The 17,017-nt window shown below is 44.8% G+C and overlaps 1 protein-coding gene across 1 annotated transcript in view; it reads left to right on the forward strand.

The window, feature by feature from the left end:
• Positions 1-4,058: 4,058 nt before the first annotated feature.
• Positions 4,059-17,017, forward strand: part of LOC124549370 (calcitonin gene-related peptide type 1 receptor-like) — a 125,667-nt gene continuing 112,708 nt past the window's right edge. The window contains exon 1 of the mRNA XM_047125239.1: positions 4,059-4,164. The gene's annotated coding sequence lies outside the window, so the exon portion shown is untranslated. The remainder of the gene's footprint in view (positions 4,165-17,017) is intronic.

The following is a 17,017-nucleotide window of genomic DNA, read 5'->3' on the forward strand; positions in this document are numbered from 1 at the left end:
GTTTCATATAAGCACACTCTCCACTGCAGAATGAGAAATTCATTCTGGAAGTATTAACTTTTACAGAAAATATTTTCTGTCTTGAAAAAAGTGTATAGAAAATTTTTTCTCGATGCAATATGAAAGCTTTGTTTACACGACAATTATCATCACATTATTCAAATCGTCGTTTTTATGCGACATTGGATCAAATAATAAGATGTACGTGTGAAAATATGTAAACAGATGTGCCACTGAGTACTGTGTTTTTGCGATGTACCAAGCATCTGTGATCATTAGACAGGATGGACTACTTTAATTCATAATGAAGAATAAACCAGTGCCAACCTTGAACGTGACTTTCAAGTTGATTTGGAGGTTAATGTGATATTTTAAAATGGAAATCCTAATATTTGATTCGAGATTTGAACAGAACGACAAATTTTACGTATAAACGTTGTTAGAGGTTAGGGTAAGGTTCAATTATGTCAAGTAAGAAAATATGTTTTGTAGTTCTAGTAGGGATTAACTCGGAATAGAGGAGGTATACAGCAAAATATAATGTTAGATGCATATTGGAAGGGGCATAAGGCATCACGTATCATTACCGGAAACTATGATTTTAATGGTAATAATCGAGGGTCGTTCGAAGGTTGAGTTTTGTTTCATGGAAACTCCTTTTTATGACATTGAGTTTGGAAAGAGCGAACAGAGATATGAACTTTAAATTTTAATTATTGTGTTTATTGGGAAAAATAAATACATCACAAAGCATAACTGTTATTATGGCATTTTCAAGACAGAACAAAAATAAATAAAACGTAAATCTTCGATTCACAAGTCGTTTAATGAGTGCCCTCACCTCCATTCCTGGGAATGCTCTTTCCAATTTGTATCTTACATTGTATTTTGCTGTATCTCTAATCTATTCTAAGTTAATCCCTACTAGAACTAAAAAAAAAAATATTTGCTTATTTGACCTTCAGTGAGCTAGCCACGACCTTTAATAATACGTAAGATTTAGTTCTTTTTTTCTAATACTGAATCAAATATTAGGATTCCCCTTTTGAAAAATCACTTTACCCTCAAAATCAACTTGAAAATCACGTTCAAAGTCATGAGCTCTGACGCCACGTTCAGCACATCCCAGATGTGTTCGATCGGGTTGAGATCTGTCGAATTGGGTGGCCAGCACATCATCTGGAACTCGCCACTGTGTTCCTCAAACCACTCCACCATACTCGTGGCCTTGTGTTCTTGTTGAGAAATGCCGTCGGGAAACATGGTCGTCATGAAGGGTTGTACGTGGTCTGCAACCAATGTACGATCCTCCTTGGCCGTCGTGGTGCCTTGCACGATCTGCACTTGATCCATGGATGCCCATATGAACGTTCCCCACAGCTTAATGGAGCCGCCACCAGCTTGTCTCCATCCTGCCGTACAGGTGTGAAGGAGCTGTCCCCTGGACGACGGCGGATTTGTGCCCCCCTCCCCCCCCCCCCCTCCCCATCGGCATGACGAACAGGGTATCGAGATTCATCAGACCATGTAACGCTCTCGCACTGCGCCAACGTCCAGTGCTGATGATCACGTGCCCATTTCAGTCACAGTCGTCAATGTAATATTGTTAACATGGGTTGTCGGCTGTGGTGGCTCATCGTTAGGAGTTCTCTGTGTTTGTTCAGCCACACTTGTACTCTGCCCAACATTAAAGCCTGATGTTAGTTCGGCCATAGTTCGCCGCCTGGCCTGTTTTACCAACCTGGCTAGGCTTCGACGTCTGACATCTGTAATGAGTAGTAGCCTCCAACCCCACGACGACTGGACATGGTTTCACTTTTGTTTCGCCACGTGTTAAAGACACTCACCACAGCACTCCTCGAACACCGGACAGCTCGTGCAGTTTCCGAAATGCTCGTGCCGAGCCTCTTGGCCATCACAATCTGCCTTCGGTCAAATTCAGATAGAACGGGCACCTTCCCTATTCTACACATGGATAACAAGCTCACTGATACCACATACACCGTGTGTGTGTCTGACCAGCAGTCATTCCTCGCCATTTGACGCTGCTATCACCTGCACTAGTTCATATTGATAGTACGTCGGTGTTCTGGCTGATCAGTTCTACATCTGCATCTACATGGATACTCTGCAAATCACATTTAAGTGCCTGGCAGAGGGTTCATCGAACCACCTTCACAATTCTCTATTATTCCAATCTCGTATAGCGCGCGGAAATAATGAACACCTATATCTTTCCGTACGAGCTCTGATTTCCCTTATTTTATCGTGGTGATCGTTCCTCTCTGTGTAGGTCGGTGTCAACAAAATATTTTCGCATTCAAAGGAGAAAGTTGGTGATTGGAATTTCGTGGAAGATTCCGTCGCAACGAAAAAAGCATTTCTTTTAATGATGTCCAGCCCAAATCCTGTACCATTTCTGTGACACTCTCTTCCATATTTCGCGATAATACAAAAAGTGCTGCCTTTCTTTGAACTTTTTCGATGTGCTCCATCAGTCCTATTTGATAAGGATTCCACACCGCGCAGCAGTATTCTAAAAGAGTGCGGACAAGTGTAGTGTATGCAGTCTCCTTAGTAGGTCTGTTACATTTTCTAAGTGTTCTGTCAATAAAACGCAGAGTTTGGTTAGCCTTCCCCACAACATTTTCTATCTGTTCCTTCCAATTTAAGTTGTTCGTAATTGTAATACCTAGGTATTTAATTGAATCTACGGCTTTTACATTAGACTGATTTATCGTGTAACCGAAGTTTAACGAGTTTCTTTTAGCACTCACGTGGATGACCTCACACTTTTCGTTATTTAGGGTCAACTGCCACTTTTCGCACCATTCAGATATCTTTTCCAAATCGTTTTGCAGTTTGTTTTGATCTTCTGATGACTTTATGAGTCGGTAAACGATCTCGTCATCGGCAAACAACCGAAGACGGCTGCTCAGATTGTCTTCCAAATCTTTTATATAGATAAGGAACAGCAAAGGGCCTATAACACTACCTTGGGGAACGTCAGAAATCACTTCTGTTTTACTCGATGACTTTCTGTCAATTACTACGAACTGTGACCTCTCTGACAGGAAATCACAAATCCAGTCACATAACTGAGACGATATTCCATAAGCACGCAATTTCACTACGAGCCGCTTGTGTGGTACAGTATCAAAAGCCTTCCGGAAATCCAGGAATACGGAATCGATCTGAAATCCCTTGTCAATAGCACTCAGCACTTCCTGTGAATAAAGAGCTAGTGTTTCACAGGAACGATGTTTTCTAAACCCATGTTGAATGTGTGTCAATAGACCGTTTTCTTCGAGGTAATTCATAATGTTCGAACACAATATGTGTCCAAAAATGCTGCTGCATATCGACGTTAACGATATGGGTCTGTAATTTAGTGGATTACTCCTATTACCTTTCTTGAATATTGGTGTGACCTGTGCAACTTTCCAGTCTTTGGGTACGGATCTTAAATGGGCATGTGCATTTCCAGAAGGTATGTTATCTTTTTAAGTACCGTATTTTACTTGTGACAACCCTTTTATAACGTGCTGATTTTACACAGGTGACAGCGGGGGGTGGAGTCCAACGTAAAATGAGCGTGTTTTGCAACAAAAAGATTTTCAAGATATAAGGTTGACACCAAAGTTTGTCGAAACCTGTAGTCTTAAATAAATATCTATGCGATCTAGGTTGTTGAATGTTTTGACAAGTGAAACAGATCGCCCCTCCAGTAGTCTCAAAATGGGAAATTTAGTCGTATACTTTTAAACAAATAACATTGGTAGAGTAACATGCAAGTGCAAAACGTAATGGTGCTCAACAATTTAGGTGCACGACCTAAATCTGACTTAGTGGATCGAGTTCGTCATTAAAGCGGTGAATCATTTTCTTCATTAGACAGGTACCTTGGTACGAGTAGCCAGACTATGTTGTTGACGTTCCACTCTTCGGCAGGTGCTGTGTTGGCCGTCGTCGCAGCAGGAGGCGGCGCTGTGCGTGTACCGAGAGTACGCCCCCACGACCCCGGAGCTGTTCGGTCGATTCGCAGGCAACGGCTGCTACGACTACGGCCCTGACTCCCGCTTCAACGTCAAACTGCGTGCACTGAACTACCTAGATCCCAATGATGGTATCATATACCCTTGCTTGGCCTACTTCGACCCCGAGGTCAGTACCGCCGTGCAGTGCAATGTGTCATTCTGTGTGCTGTCCAGCGTGCTAGAAATAGAGTGCAGGGCAACTATTCGAACGCAAAGAAGAACTTAATAATTTCATATCCAAACAGGACATGTATAAATAAATCATCGTGATGGTATGGGGTGCGATTGGTTACACGTCTCGGTCACCTCTTGTTGGCATTGACGGCACTTTGAACAGTGGACGTTACATTTCAGATGTGTTACGACCCGTGGCTCCACCCTTCATTCGATCCCTGCGAAACCCTACATTTCAGCAGGATAATGCACGACCGCATTATGCAGGTCCTGTACGGGCTTTTCTGGATACAGAAAATGTTCGACTGCTGCCCTGGCCAGCACATTCTCCAGATCTCTCACCAACTGGAAACGTCTGGTCAATGGTGGCCGAGCAACTGGCTCGTCACAATACGCCAGTCGCTACTCTTGATGAACTGTGTAGTATCGTGTTGAAGCTGCATGGGCAGCTGTACCTGTACACGCCATCCAAGTTCTGTTTGAGTCAATGCCCAGGTGTGTCAAGGCCGTTATTATGGCGAGAGGTGGTTGTTCTGGGTACTGATTTCTCAGGATCTATGCACCCAAATTGCGTGAAAATGTAATCAAATGTCAGTTCTAGTGTAATATATTTGTCCAGTGAATACCCGTTCATCATCTGCATTTCTTCTTGGTGTAGCAATTTTAATGGCCAGTAGTGTATATGTCACATACATTGCACACAACTCCTCCTTCCCTCTCTCTGTCCATGTGCTCCTTCCCTGTCTCTCTGAGCATCTCCTCCTCTCCTTCTCTCTGTCGATAACCTCCTCCCCCTCTCTGTCCATTGCCTCCTACCCCATATTTCTCTTGTGCTCCCCCTTCTCTCTGTCCATCTCCCCCTCCCTCCATGTCCTCCTCATCTCTGTCTCCTCCTCCCCTCTGTCTGAGCATCTCCTCCCCCCCCCCTCTGCCAATCTCCTCCTACCTTCTCCATCCATCAACCCCCTCTGTCTATGCCTATCCTTTCCATCTACTCCTCCCCAATGTCTCTCACCATCTCCTCTTCCCTTCATTCTATGACCATCTACTCTTCCCCTCTCTCTGTCCATCTCCTCCACCCTAGCTCTCTATCTTAGCCTCCCCCTTCTCTCTGTCCATCTCACCCTCCTCCTCTGTTTGTCCTACCACCTCTCTCTGCCTACCTCCTCCTTCCCCCTCTCTCTATCCACCTCCTCTTACCCCCTCTCGCTACCCACCTCCTCCTCCCTACTCTCTCTGTCTCTTGACACTGTCCATAACCTCCATCTGTCACTTCTCTGTCCATCTTAAAAACCTCCTCTGTCTGTCCACCCCATCGCCCCCTCTCTCTGTCCACCTCTTCCATACCCCCCACTCCCTGTGCATCTCCTCTTACTCCTGCCTCTATACATCACCTCCTCCACCCTCTGTCAGCCCGCTCCTTCCCACTCTGTCCATCTCCTCCTCCCCCCCCCCCCCCCGTCCATCTCTTCTTCCCCCTCCAACTTGCTCTGTCTCCCTCTCTCCCTGTTCATCTCCTCCCCTTTCTTTTCTGTCTCCATCTCCTCCTTTCTCCTCTCTCTGTCTGCCTCCTCCTCTCCCCACTCTCTGTCCATCACTTCCTCTCCCGTCCCTCTTCCATTTTTCCCACCCCTATATCTGTCCATTCCCTTCTCCTCCTATATGTTCCTATCTCTTCCTTCTCCATGTTGCTGTCGATCTCGTCACCCTCCCTTCTGTCTTTTTGTACTATTATCACCTCAGTAGGAACTTGATGGTTTTGCCCTTACAGTATTTCTTTCCAGGTTGTAACTTATACGTTTACCCAAATTGATAAAATCGTTCCAGGGGTTTAGGGTGGGCTTCTTATCCGTGGCTTTGTTCGCATACTCATATGTCAAATATATTTCACACATAATTAACATATTTCACGCGCATTTATACACATAGTTCACCTGTACATCTAGTGAATTTCGCCGTGCAGTTTCATTTCCACGCAGCTCAATGCTTATGACGTCATATCTCGTGAACTAAGTTTCATAAAATGATATATTCTTCCAGGTAATCAGCAGCAGATGTAGATACTGTGTGTGAATGCGTTGCGAATAGAGTTAGTAGCAAAGAAGTAATTGATTAAAATGTCATGAAGATGTGGCAGTTTTTTCTCGCATCTCACAATTTGACGTCATACCTCCTGAACTATCAGTAGTAAAATGATATATTTCTATATGTACATTCAGCGGTATATGTGGATACCGCTTGAGAAATTTGTTGCTAACAGAGTTAGTAGTAAAGAAGTACTAAATTAAAACGTCGTGCACGATTCCGTAGTTCCTCACGCATCTCAACGTTTATGACGTCGTATCTCCTAAACTAAGTGTCGCACCGTGATGTAATTTTCTGGTATACTCAGTGGTATATGTGAATATTGTCTGCGAAATTTGTTGCGAATACAGTTAATATTAAAGAAGTAATAAATTAAAACGTCATGCTACATGTGGCAGTTTCACTGCACGAACAAAGAAAATGTAGTAAGCGAAAAACTTTCTTGCTTTCATCATTTTGTGGGAGTCTTCAGCGAGAAAAGTTTCATACAGATGTGAAATTATGTGTAAGGTTCGTTGCAAGTTTCTTAGTGCTCTCGTTCTCAAATACTGGATAACTAAAGTGTGAGTATTCTCGCGTCATGGGCTACACTACCTTTTCACCACCATTCCCACGCCTTGGATAGGTGGGTGGTTCCTAACCACAGTGATTACTTCCAGACAGTAAAATTTGACTGAAATTGGTCCAGTGGTTTAGGAGCATACGTGCTTAAGCCAATTTTTATCCAGGAGGGGACTGCCAAGGGGGAGCTGGCCATGAAAAAAAGATTGAATAACCAACGAAAGGGTAACGTTATACCGGGTGATCAAAAAGTCACTATAAATTTGAAAACTGAATAAATCACGGAATAATGTAGATAGAGAGGTAAAAATTGACACAAATGCTTGGAATGACATGGGGTTTTATTAGAACCGAAAAAGTTCCAAAAACGTCCGACAGGTGGCGCTTAATCTGATCAGAATAGCAATAATTAGAATAACAAAGTAAGACAAAGCAAAGATGATGTTCTTTACAGGAAATGCTCAACAAGTCCACCATCATTCCTCAACAATAGCTGTAGTCGGGGCATAATGTTGTGAACAGCACTGTAAAGCATGTCCGGAGTTATGGTGAGGCATTGGCGTCAGATGTTGTCTTCCAGCATCCCTAGATATGTCGGTCGATCACAGTACACTTGCGACTTCAGGTAACCCCAAAGCCAATAATCGCACGGACTGAGGTCTGGTGTCCTGGGAGGCCAAGCATGACGAAAGTGGCGGCTGAGCACACGATCATCACCAAACGACGCGCGCAAGAGATCTTTCACGCGTCCAGCAATATGGGGTGGAGCGCTATCCTGCATAAAATCGTACGTTCCAGCAGGTGTTTATCAGCCAGGCTAGGGATGAAGCGATTCTGTAACATATCGGCGTACATCTCACCCGTCACGGTAGCAGTTACAAAAGCAGAATCATGCATTTCCTCCAAGAAAAAAGGCCCGATAACGGTAGATGTGGTATATCCAATCCATACCGTGACTTTCTCGTCGCGCTATAGAGTTTCCACGACAGTTCTGGATCTTTGATAGCCCAAACTCTGCAGTTGTGGGCGTTGACAGACCCTCGGAGCATGAAATGAGCTTCGTCGGTCCACACCACGTTACTCAACCAATCGTCATCTTCTGCCATCTTTTGAAACACTCACACCGCAAATGCCCTCCGCTTCACTAAATCGCCACGTATCAACAGTTCATGATGCCGATGGATTTTGTACGGATAGCATCGGAGGGTACGCCTCAGTGCCAACCAAACAGTGGTGTATGAAATGCTGGTGCGACGTGCGACTGCACGAGCGCTGACTTCCCCGTGCATAGACCAACCCGATACAGTCTCCATTTCTTCCTGAATTGTCTCAGCAGCATTACACCTTGTGCTCGGTCGGCCACTACGGGGTCTATCGTCTAAACAACCCATGGCTTCGAACTTCGAAATCATTCTCGCCACAGCTGCATTTGTCAACGGACCTTTACCCGTTCGAATACTCTTTCTATGGCGATAGGATCGTAACGCTGAACTAGCACATTCCCCATTCTGATAATACAGCTTCACTAAAAGCGCCTTTTCAGGTAACGTCAACATGCTGCGACTGCTGGCGCATCTGATTCTCTCTCTCATTACAGCTCCTTTTATACACGATTGTCATGCGCAGTCACTGACGTTTTGCTGTCCAATGCCATCTATCGGACACTTTGCGAAATTTTTTTTTGTTCTAATAAAACCCCATGTCATTCCAAGCATGTGTGTCAATTTTTACCCCTCTATCTACATTATTCCGTGGTTTATTAAGTTTTCAAATTTATACTGACTTTTTGATCACCCGGTACGTGTCGAGGCGTGGAATGTAAAAAGTTTGAACGTGATATGGGAGCTAGAAAACCTGAAAAGGAAAATACTAAGGCTCAGTTCAAATATAGCTAGGGCCAGTGAAGTGAAATGGAACGAAAATAAGGATTTCTGGTCAGATGAGTCTATGGAAGTATCAACAGCAGCAGAAAATGGTATAACGGGAGTAGATTCTGTTATGGTAAGGCAGAGAGTGAATTACTGTGAACAGCTCAGTGATAGGGTTGTTCTCATGAATCGACAGCAATCTAACACCGACAACAGTTCCGGTATACATGCCGACGTCGCAAGAAGAAGATGAAGAGAAATAGAAAGCATGTGGGGATACTGAATGGGTAGTTTAGTACGCAAAGGGAGATGAAAATCCAACAGTTGTGGGTGACTGGAGTGCGGTGTAGGGGAAGGGGTAGAAGAAAGAGGTGTGGAAAAATATGGGCTTGATAGCAAGTACAACTTTCAGCTAGTAATAGCGAATACTCTGTTCAAGAATCACAAGAGGAGGAGGTTCACTTAGAAGCGGCCGGAAGATGCAGGAAGATTTCATTAGGTTACATTGTGGTCAGGGAGAGATTCGGAAATCAGATTCTGAATTGTAAGATGTCTCCAGGAGCAGATACAGACCCAGATCAGAATTTAGTAGTGATGGAGAGTAGACCGAAGTTTAAGAGTATAGTCAGTAAAAACAATGCACAAAGAAGGTGGATATGGAAGTGCAAAGGAGTGAAGACATACTCTTGAAATTCTTTGAACCTATAGATACTACGATAAGGAATAGCTCATAGTCAGTTCAGTTGAAGAACAATGGGCATCTCTAAAAAGGACAGTCACAGAAGCTGGAAGGAAAAACATAGGTACGAAGAAGGTAACTGCGAAGAAAAGATGGGTAACAGAAGAAATATTTCAGTTGATCGATGGAAGAGTGCAGTACAAAAATGTTCAAGGAAATTCAGGAATACAGCGATACGACTCACTTAGGAATGTAATAAACAGGAAGTGCAGGGAAGCTAAGGCAAAATGAACAATGTGAAGAAATCGGAAAAGAAATGATTGTCGGAAGGATTGCCTCAGCATATAGAGAAGTCAAAACAACTCTCGATGAAATTGAAATTAATGACGCCAAAATTAATATTGCACTTGGAATTCCATTGCTAAATGCAGAGGAGACAGCGGATAGGTGGAAAGAGTACATTGAAGGCCTCTAGAAGAGCGACACTTGTATGATGACGTAACAGAAGTAGAAACAGGAGTCGACAGGGATTAGATAGGTGATCCAGTATCGAATCAGATTTTAAAAGAGTTTTGGACGGCTTAAGGTCAAATAAGGCAGTAGGGTTAGATATCACTCCATCGTAATTTATAAGATCACTGATGAAGTGGTGGGTAGAATCTATACCACTGGCGGTATACCATCTACAGTACATTTCACTTAATCTTGACCAAATGGATCCTATACCGTATAACATTATAGAACAATAGTTTATCAGCAAGTCAAGCATTAAATGACAATTACATAAAACAACCTACACATTCCAGTGATTATACAAGCTGATGTTCGTGGACCAGCAGACAAAGACATCGTTTTATGGAATACTTATTTTATGCTTGACTTCCTGATATACTATTGGTCTCATGTTCATGAAATATCGTTCTGTGATATGATACGATGTAAGATGCATTTGGTCGAGATTCAGTGAAATGTACTGCAGAAGATTTGATGATGCCAACATAGATTACATTTACTTTCATTACAATTGATCCATAGTGAGGAGGTCCTCCAAGATGTAGAACATGTCAGAAAAACAACAACACATGACAAATATTTACAACTAAAACAAATAAGCTAATGTACCATTCCACAGGTACCAAGTGGATTGATCGTCATTTTTTAATGACCACTATATGAAAGGGTCATTTTACAAATACTAATGCACTGAATTTAAAATAAAAAAGTTACCTGCAGGTGCTCAATATACACTTAATATTATGAAGGATTTTTTGTGAAATTCTACTTCTGTTGCACATGCTTCCATATGCTGTTCTAGGCAAAATTTATGAATGTCTATGTTCTTAGTTTGCTGAAACTGGCCATAACAATAAATACTGTACAATAGCGATTTTGGCTGTTTGAAGTTGTACTTCTGTTTCTACATTAATCTGGATCGCCCTCTAACCTTGGCAATGTCAAGCATATATCATCTACAGGTCTATCTACGAAAATTTCGAATATAATTTTCTGTACAGTATGACATACAAAACAGTTCAGTCTCACGCGGTAAAATAACAAGATGATTTTCGATACAGTGGATTAAACAAAATCAGTAACACTCACAGTGTAAGAATATCACGATATCCTTCTGCACAATGGCACATACAGAATCAATCACGCTCACAGCACGCAAATAACCAAATTAATACAGCCCTCAAGTTAAATTCTTCTGTGTTATTGGGCCGCGTCATAGTTCTTCTAAACGGTCGACATATCGACCGCTGTGCTGGGATCTTCTTCAGGATCTTTTGCTGTCCGCTGTTAATTTAAAGCAACAGTGGACACCACAAGATCCTGAAGAAGATCCCAGCACAGCGGTCGATATGTCGACCGTTTAGAAGAACTATGACGCGGCCTAACAACTCAGAAGATTTTTAACTTCAGTCACAACGGTCACGAAAGACTCCAGACTTACAGTCACTACGTTTACACGCGACACATCATCCGAAAGACGAAACCCGAATTTCGGAAACAGTTTTTCGCTGTCGCGTTTACATGTTAAGGCGTGAAGCAGATTTGCTGGCCCGGTCAAATGTGGCGTCTGGAAATCATCTGTTCCAGTTTCTGATTTATTCGCCACAATCGCAATTCTCTTCAATTAAATACTGTATTAGAAGTAGACAGCTTCATGCTCAGTGTAATATTTCTACTTCTCCTTCGCTGTGCAAAAAGTCACCTCGTCTATATGAGCCGAATATTTTTTAAAACAAATCGTAACCTGACAGTCAAAGCTCTTTTCAAAAACGGTTGTGCGTTTACATGGTAGCTAAAACCGATTGTGGAAATGGAAAACCGGTAGCAAAAAGCGGATTTCCAGAATCTATTTTGGAGAGTTTAGATTGACCAACCAAAAGCAGTATTGGGAAATTGTGTACGAAATCCAGTTTTGGGCTATGTAAAGACAGTAAATATAGCTCTTGCTTCGAGTAAACATCTGCATGGCTAGTATGCCACCAGATAACAACTACACTCCTGGAAATGGAAAAAAGAACACATTGACACCGGTGTGTCAGACCCACCATACTTGCTCCGGACACTGCGAGAGGGCTGTACAAGCAATGATCACACGCACGGCACAGCGGACACACCAGGAACCGCGGTGTTGGCCGTCGAATGGCGCTAACTGCGCAGCATTTGTGCACCGCCGCCGTCAGTGTCAGCCAGTTTGCCGTGGCATACGGAGCTCCATCGCAGTCTTTAACACTGGTAGCATGCCGCGACAACGTGGACGTGAATCGTATGTGCAGTTGACGGACTTTGAGCGAGGGCGTATAGTGGGCATGCGGGAGGCCGGGTGGACGTACCGCCGAATTGCTGAACACGTGGGGCGTGAGGTCTCCACAGTACATCGATGTTGTCGCCAGTGGTCGGCGGAAGGTGCACGTGCCCGTCGACCTGGGACCGGACCGCAGCGACGCACGGATGCACGCCAAGACCGTAGGATCCTACGCAGTGCCGTAGGGGACCGCACCGCCACTTCCCAGCAAATTAGGGACACTGTTGCTCCTGGGGTATCGGCGAGGACCATTCGCAACCGTCTCCATGAAGCTGGGCTACGGTCCCGCACACCGTTAGGCCGTCTTCCGCTCACGCCCCAACATCGTGCAGCCCGCCTCCAGTGGTGTCGCGACAGGCGTGAATGGAGGGACGAATGGAGACGTGTCGTCTTCAGCGATGAGAGTCGCTTCTGCCTTGGTGCCAATGATGGTCGTATGCGTGTTTGGCGCCGTGCAGGTGAGCGCCACAATCAGGACTGCATACGACCGAGGCACACAGGGCCAACACCCGGCATCTTGGTGTGGGGAGCGATCTCTTACACTGGGCGTACACCACTGGTGCTCGTCGAGGGGACACTGAATAGTGCACGGTACATCCAAACCGTCATCGAACCCATCGTTCTACCATTCCTAGACCGGCAAGGGAACTTGCTGTTCCAACAGGACAATGCACGTCCGCATGTATCCCGTGCCACCCAACGTGCTCTAGAAGGTGTAAGTCAACTACCCTGGCCAGCAAGATCTCCGGATCTGTCCCCCATTGAGCATGTTTGGGACTGGATGAAGCGTCGTCTCACGCGGTCTGCACGTCCAGCACGAACGCTGGTCCAACTGAGGCGCCAGGTGGAAATGGCATGGCAAGCCGTTCCACAGGACTACATCCAGCATCTCTACGATCGTCTCCATGGGAGAATAGCAGCCTGCATTGCTGCGAAAGGTGGATATACACTGTACTAGTGCCGACATTGTGCATGCTCTGTTGCCTGTGTCCATGTGCCTGTGGTTCTGTCAGTGTGATCATGTGATGTATCTGACCCCAGGAATGTGTCAATAAAGTTTCCCCTTCCCGGGACAATGACTTCACGGTGTTCTTATTTCAATTTCCAGGAGTGTATAACATGCCGCACTATAGCCGCAGACCTTCGATATACAGGGTGGTCCATTGATCGTGACCGGGCCAAATATCTCACGAAATAAGTGTCAAACGAAAAAACTACAAAGCACGAAACTTGTCTAGCTTGAAGGGGGAAACCAGATGGCGCTACAGTTGGCCCGCTAGATGGCGCTGCCATAGGTCAAACGGATATCAGCTGCGTTTTTTTTTAAATAGGAACCCCCATTTTTATTACATATTCGTGTAGTACGTAAGGAAATATAAATGTTTTAGCTGTACCACTTTTTCGCTTTGTTATAGATGGCGCTGTAATAGTCACAAACATATGGCTCACAATTTTAGACGAACAGTTGGTAACAGATAGGTTTTTTGAATTAAAATACAGAACAAAGGTAGGTTCCTCCCTCCTTGTTTTTCCCCCTCCTCCAGGTCCTTCCCCCCATCTGCCTTTGGCTCGGGAGTGTCAACTTTGTGCCGCCATTCTCGTGCTGTGTTTGACAGTGAGTGTTTTTACAATGAGTGTTCCGTGTTGTGTCTTTTGGGTAGTGTTGCCAACGGCTGTCGCTGGGTGTGATTTTTTTATCTCTTGCGAGCAGAAACCAGACTGTCGTCATGTTTTTTTAATTGTGTGTCTACTATGTTACTTGTCTGATTCCTGTGTATTTTATTAACTTTGCCAACCCCTTTTGCTTTCTGTTTTAACTTTCCGCATTTTTCCGCCATTTTACACTTTAAGTCACCGTTTTATCGCCTGTTTTTTCCTCTTCCGTTTTTAAAAAAGTCTGTAGGCTGTAGAGCAGCGTACTAAGCTGCTGCCAGCCCGCCCCCTTCGGGGGGAATTGAAAATCAATAAAGGAAGAAAAAGGCAGGTTTGAACATTTTATTTCGGTTGTTCCAATGTGATACATGCACCTTTATGAACTTATCATTTCTGAGAATGCATGCTGTTACAGCGTGATTACGTTTACATACCACACTAATGCAATAAATGCTCAAAATGATGTCCGTCAACCTCAATGCATTTGGCAATATGTGCAACGACATTCCTCTCAACAGAAAGTAGTTCGCCTTCCGTAATTTTCGCACATGCATTGACAATGGGCTGACGCATGTTGTTAGGCGTTGTCGGTGGATCACGATGGCAAATATCCTTCAACTTTCCCCACAGAAAGAAATCCGGGGACGTCAGATCAGGTGAGCGTGCTTCGACGACCAATCCACCTGTCATGAAATATGCTATTCAATTCCGCTTCAGCCGCACGCGAGCCATGTGCCGGGCATCCATCATGTTGGAAGTACATTGCCGTTCTATCGTGCAGTGAAACATCTTGTAGTAACATCGGTAGAACATTACGTAGGAAATCAGCATACATTGCACCATCGATAAAATGGGGGCCAATTATCCTTCCTCCCATAATGCCGCACCATACATTAACCCGCAAAGGTCGCTTATGTTCCACTCGTCGCAGCCATCGTGGATTTTCCGTTGCCCAATAGTGCATATTATGCCGGTTTACATAACCCTGTTGGTGAATGACGCTTCGTCGCTGAATAGAACGCGTGCAAAAAATCTATCATCGTCCCGTGGCTGAACTGTACACGACGTTCAAAGTCGTCGCCATGCAATTGCTGGCGCATAGAAATATGGTACGCGTGCAATCGATGTTGATGTATCATTCTCAACACCGACGTTTCTGAGATTCCCAATTTTCGCTCAATTTGTCTGCTACTGATGTGCCGATTAGCCGCGACAGCTGCTAAAACACCTACTTGGGCATCATCATTTGTTGCAAGTCGTGGTTGACGTTTCACTTGCGGCTGAACACTTCCTGTTCCCTTAAATAACGTAACTATCCGGCGAACGGTCTGGACACTTGGATGATGTCGTCCAGGATACCGAGCAGCATACATAGCGCACGCCCGTTGGGCATTTTGATCACAATAGCCATACATCAACACGATATCGACCTTTTCCGCAATTGGTAAACGGTCCATTTTAACACAGGTAATGTATCACGAAGCAAATACCGTCCGCCCTGGCGGAATGTCACGTGATACCACGCACTTATACGTTTGTGACTATTACAGCGCCATCTATCACAAAGCGAAAAAAGTGGTCCAACTAAAACATTCATATTTCTTTACGTGCTACACGAATATATAATAAAAAACGGGGGTTCCTGTTTTTAAAAAACGCAGTTGATATCCGTTTGGCCTATGGCAGCGCCATCTAGCGGGCCAACCATAACGCCATCTAGTTTCCCCCTTCAAGCTAGACGAATTTCGTTCTTTGAATTTTTTTCGTTTGATGCTTATTTCGTGAGATATTTGGCCCGGTCACTATCAATGGACCACCCTGTATAATATTGCCGACCATACGATGCACACAGTGCACAGCCTGTACTCTTCACTGCATACTATGTTGCATCACTCGACTGGACTAATTTTTTTTTTTTTTCAAAAAGGATGGGGCCCCTCCACGCCCGCACCAACGTGGTGACCAACACAAAAGTTCTACTGTCACCTCCGTATGCATGTTAGTTTTGAATCAGGCGTCACAGGATGCAGGCTGTGATGTTATCCATGCGTCTGGGTAAGACTACTCATTAACATGGTCCATCAGGAGATAGAAGTGGTCGAAAACGATCGAAGGGTAGCGGTTGTAAGAGCAGAGGAAAAAAGTGCCAAGGCCAGCGCCAAGGGAAAAAAACCTCTGCGACAGTAGGACGGGTAGTAAGGGCAGTAGCGGCTTGCTATCTGCGACAGTGCATGCAAGGTGTGGTTGTGTTAGGTCGAGGTATCGTGCATCGTTACCTTTGTCGTTGTTGGAGCTTGTTGCGGCGCTTGCTGCAGTTGCTGCGTCCCTGCAACAGTTCAAGGTCGTTGTGGATTAGTGGGCGATCGGTCATAGATCGGCTCACGGACTGTGTAGGGGGGTGTGTGTGGCTGGTTTGCGTGCTGTGTACAGTACGGTTTCCCTGCGGTTGCCTGTTTTTCGGCTAGTCTCACATCTGGGTTTCCAGTAATAACTGTGTTGCAGGGGCTCGCCAGTACTGTCGTGTTAGCGTTCTATAGACCATAGATGTTCAGTTCCTAGCCAGTAATGTCTTTGGTCTGTTATGCTTCCATCTATGGTTGTGGTCGTAGTTACCCAGAGAAAGGATAAACGGGTTGCGCGAGTGTCTCGTGTTATTGTACAGTCGTGTGGAGAGTTTTTGGAATGCCTGCAAGATAGTATCTAGCCGGTATTCCCGGTGAAGGTCCGCGATGCGTGTGTAGCGCGGAGCGTTGCTTATGATTTTGAGTACTTTGTTCTGTATGAGCTGCAGACGGCGCAGGCGAGTTGGCGCAGCGTATCCCCAGACAGGGGCTGCGTACGTCATCAGGGGTCTAATAAGTGTCATGTACATGGACCTAGACACCCTCCTGTTTAGTGTGCTACGCCTGTTAAGCATAGGGTAGAGTTGTTTGAGCCTCGCGTTAGCTTTGTTGGTCACGTGTTGAATGTGGTCCCCCCAGAGTAGTTTCCTGTCCAGCCAGACACCGAGGTATTTGACCTTCTCGCGGAAACGTATTGGGCGTGTGTGTAGTGTTATTGGGTTGCAGTGCTGATGTTTGCGCAGTTGCTTCGGTCTTCTAGTGAACAGAACGGCCTCGCACTTGTCGACGTTTACTCTAACACG

This window comes from Schistocerca americana, chromosome 1 (assembly GCF_021461395.2).
Source record: "Schistocerca americana isolate TAMUIC-IGC-003095 chromosome 1, iqSchAmer2.1, whole genome shotgun sequence".
NCBI lineage: Eukaryota > Metazoa > Arthropoda > Insecta > Orthoptera > Acrididae > Schistocerca > Schistocerca americana.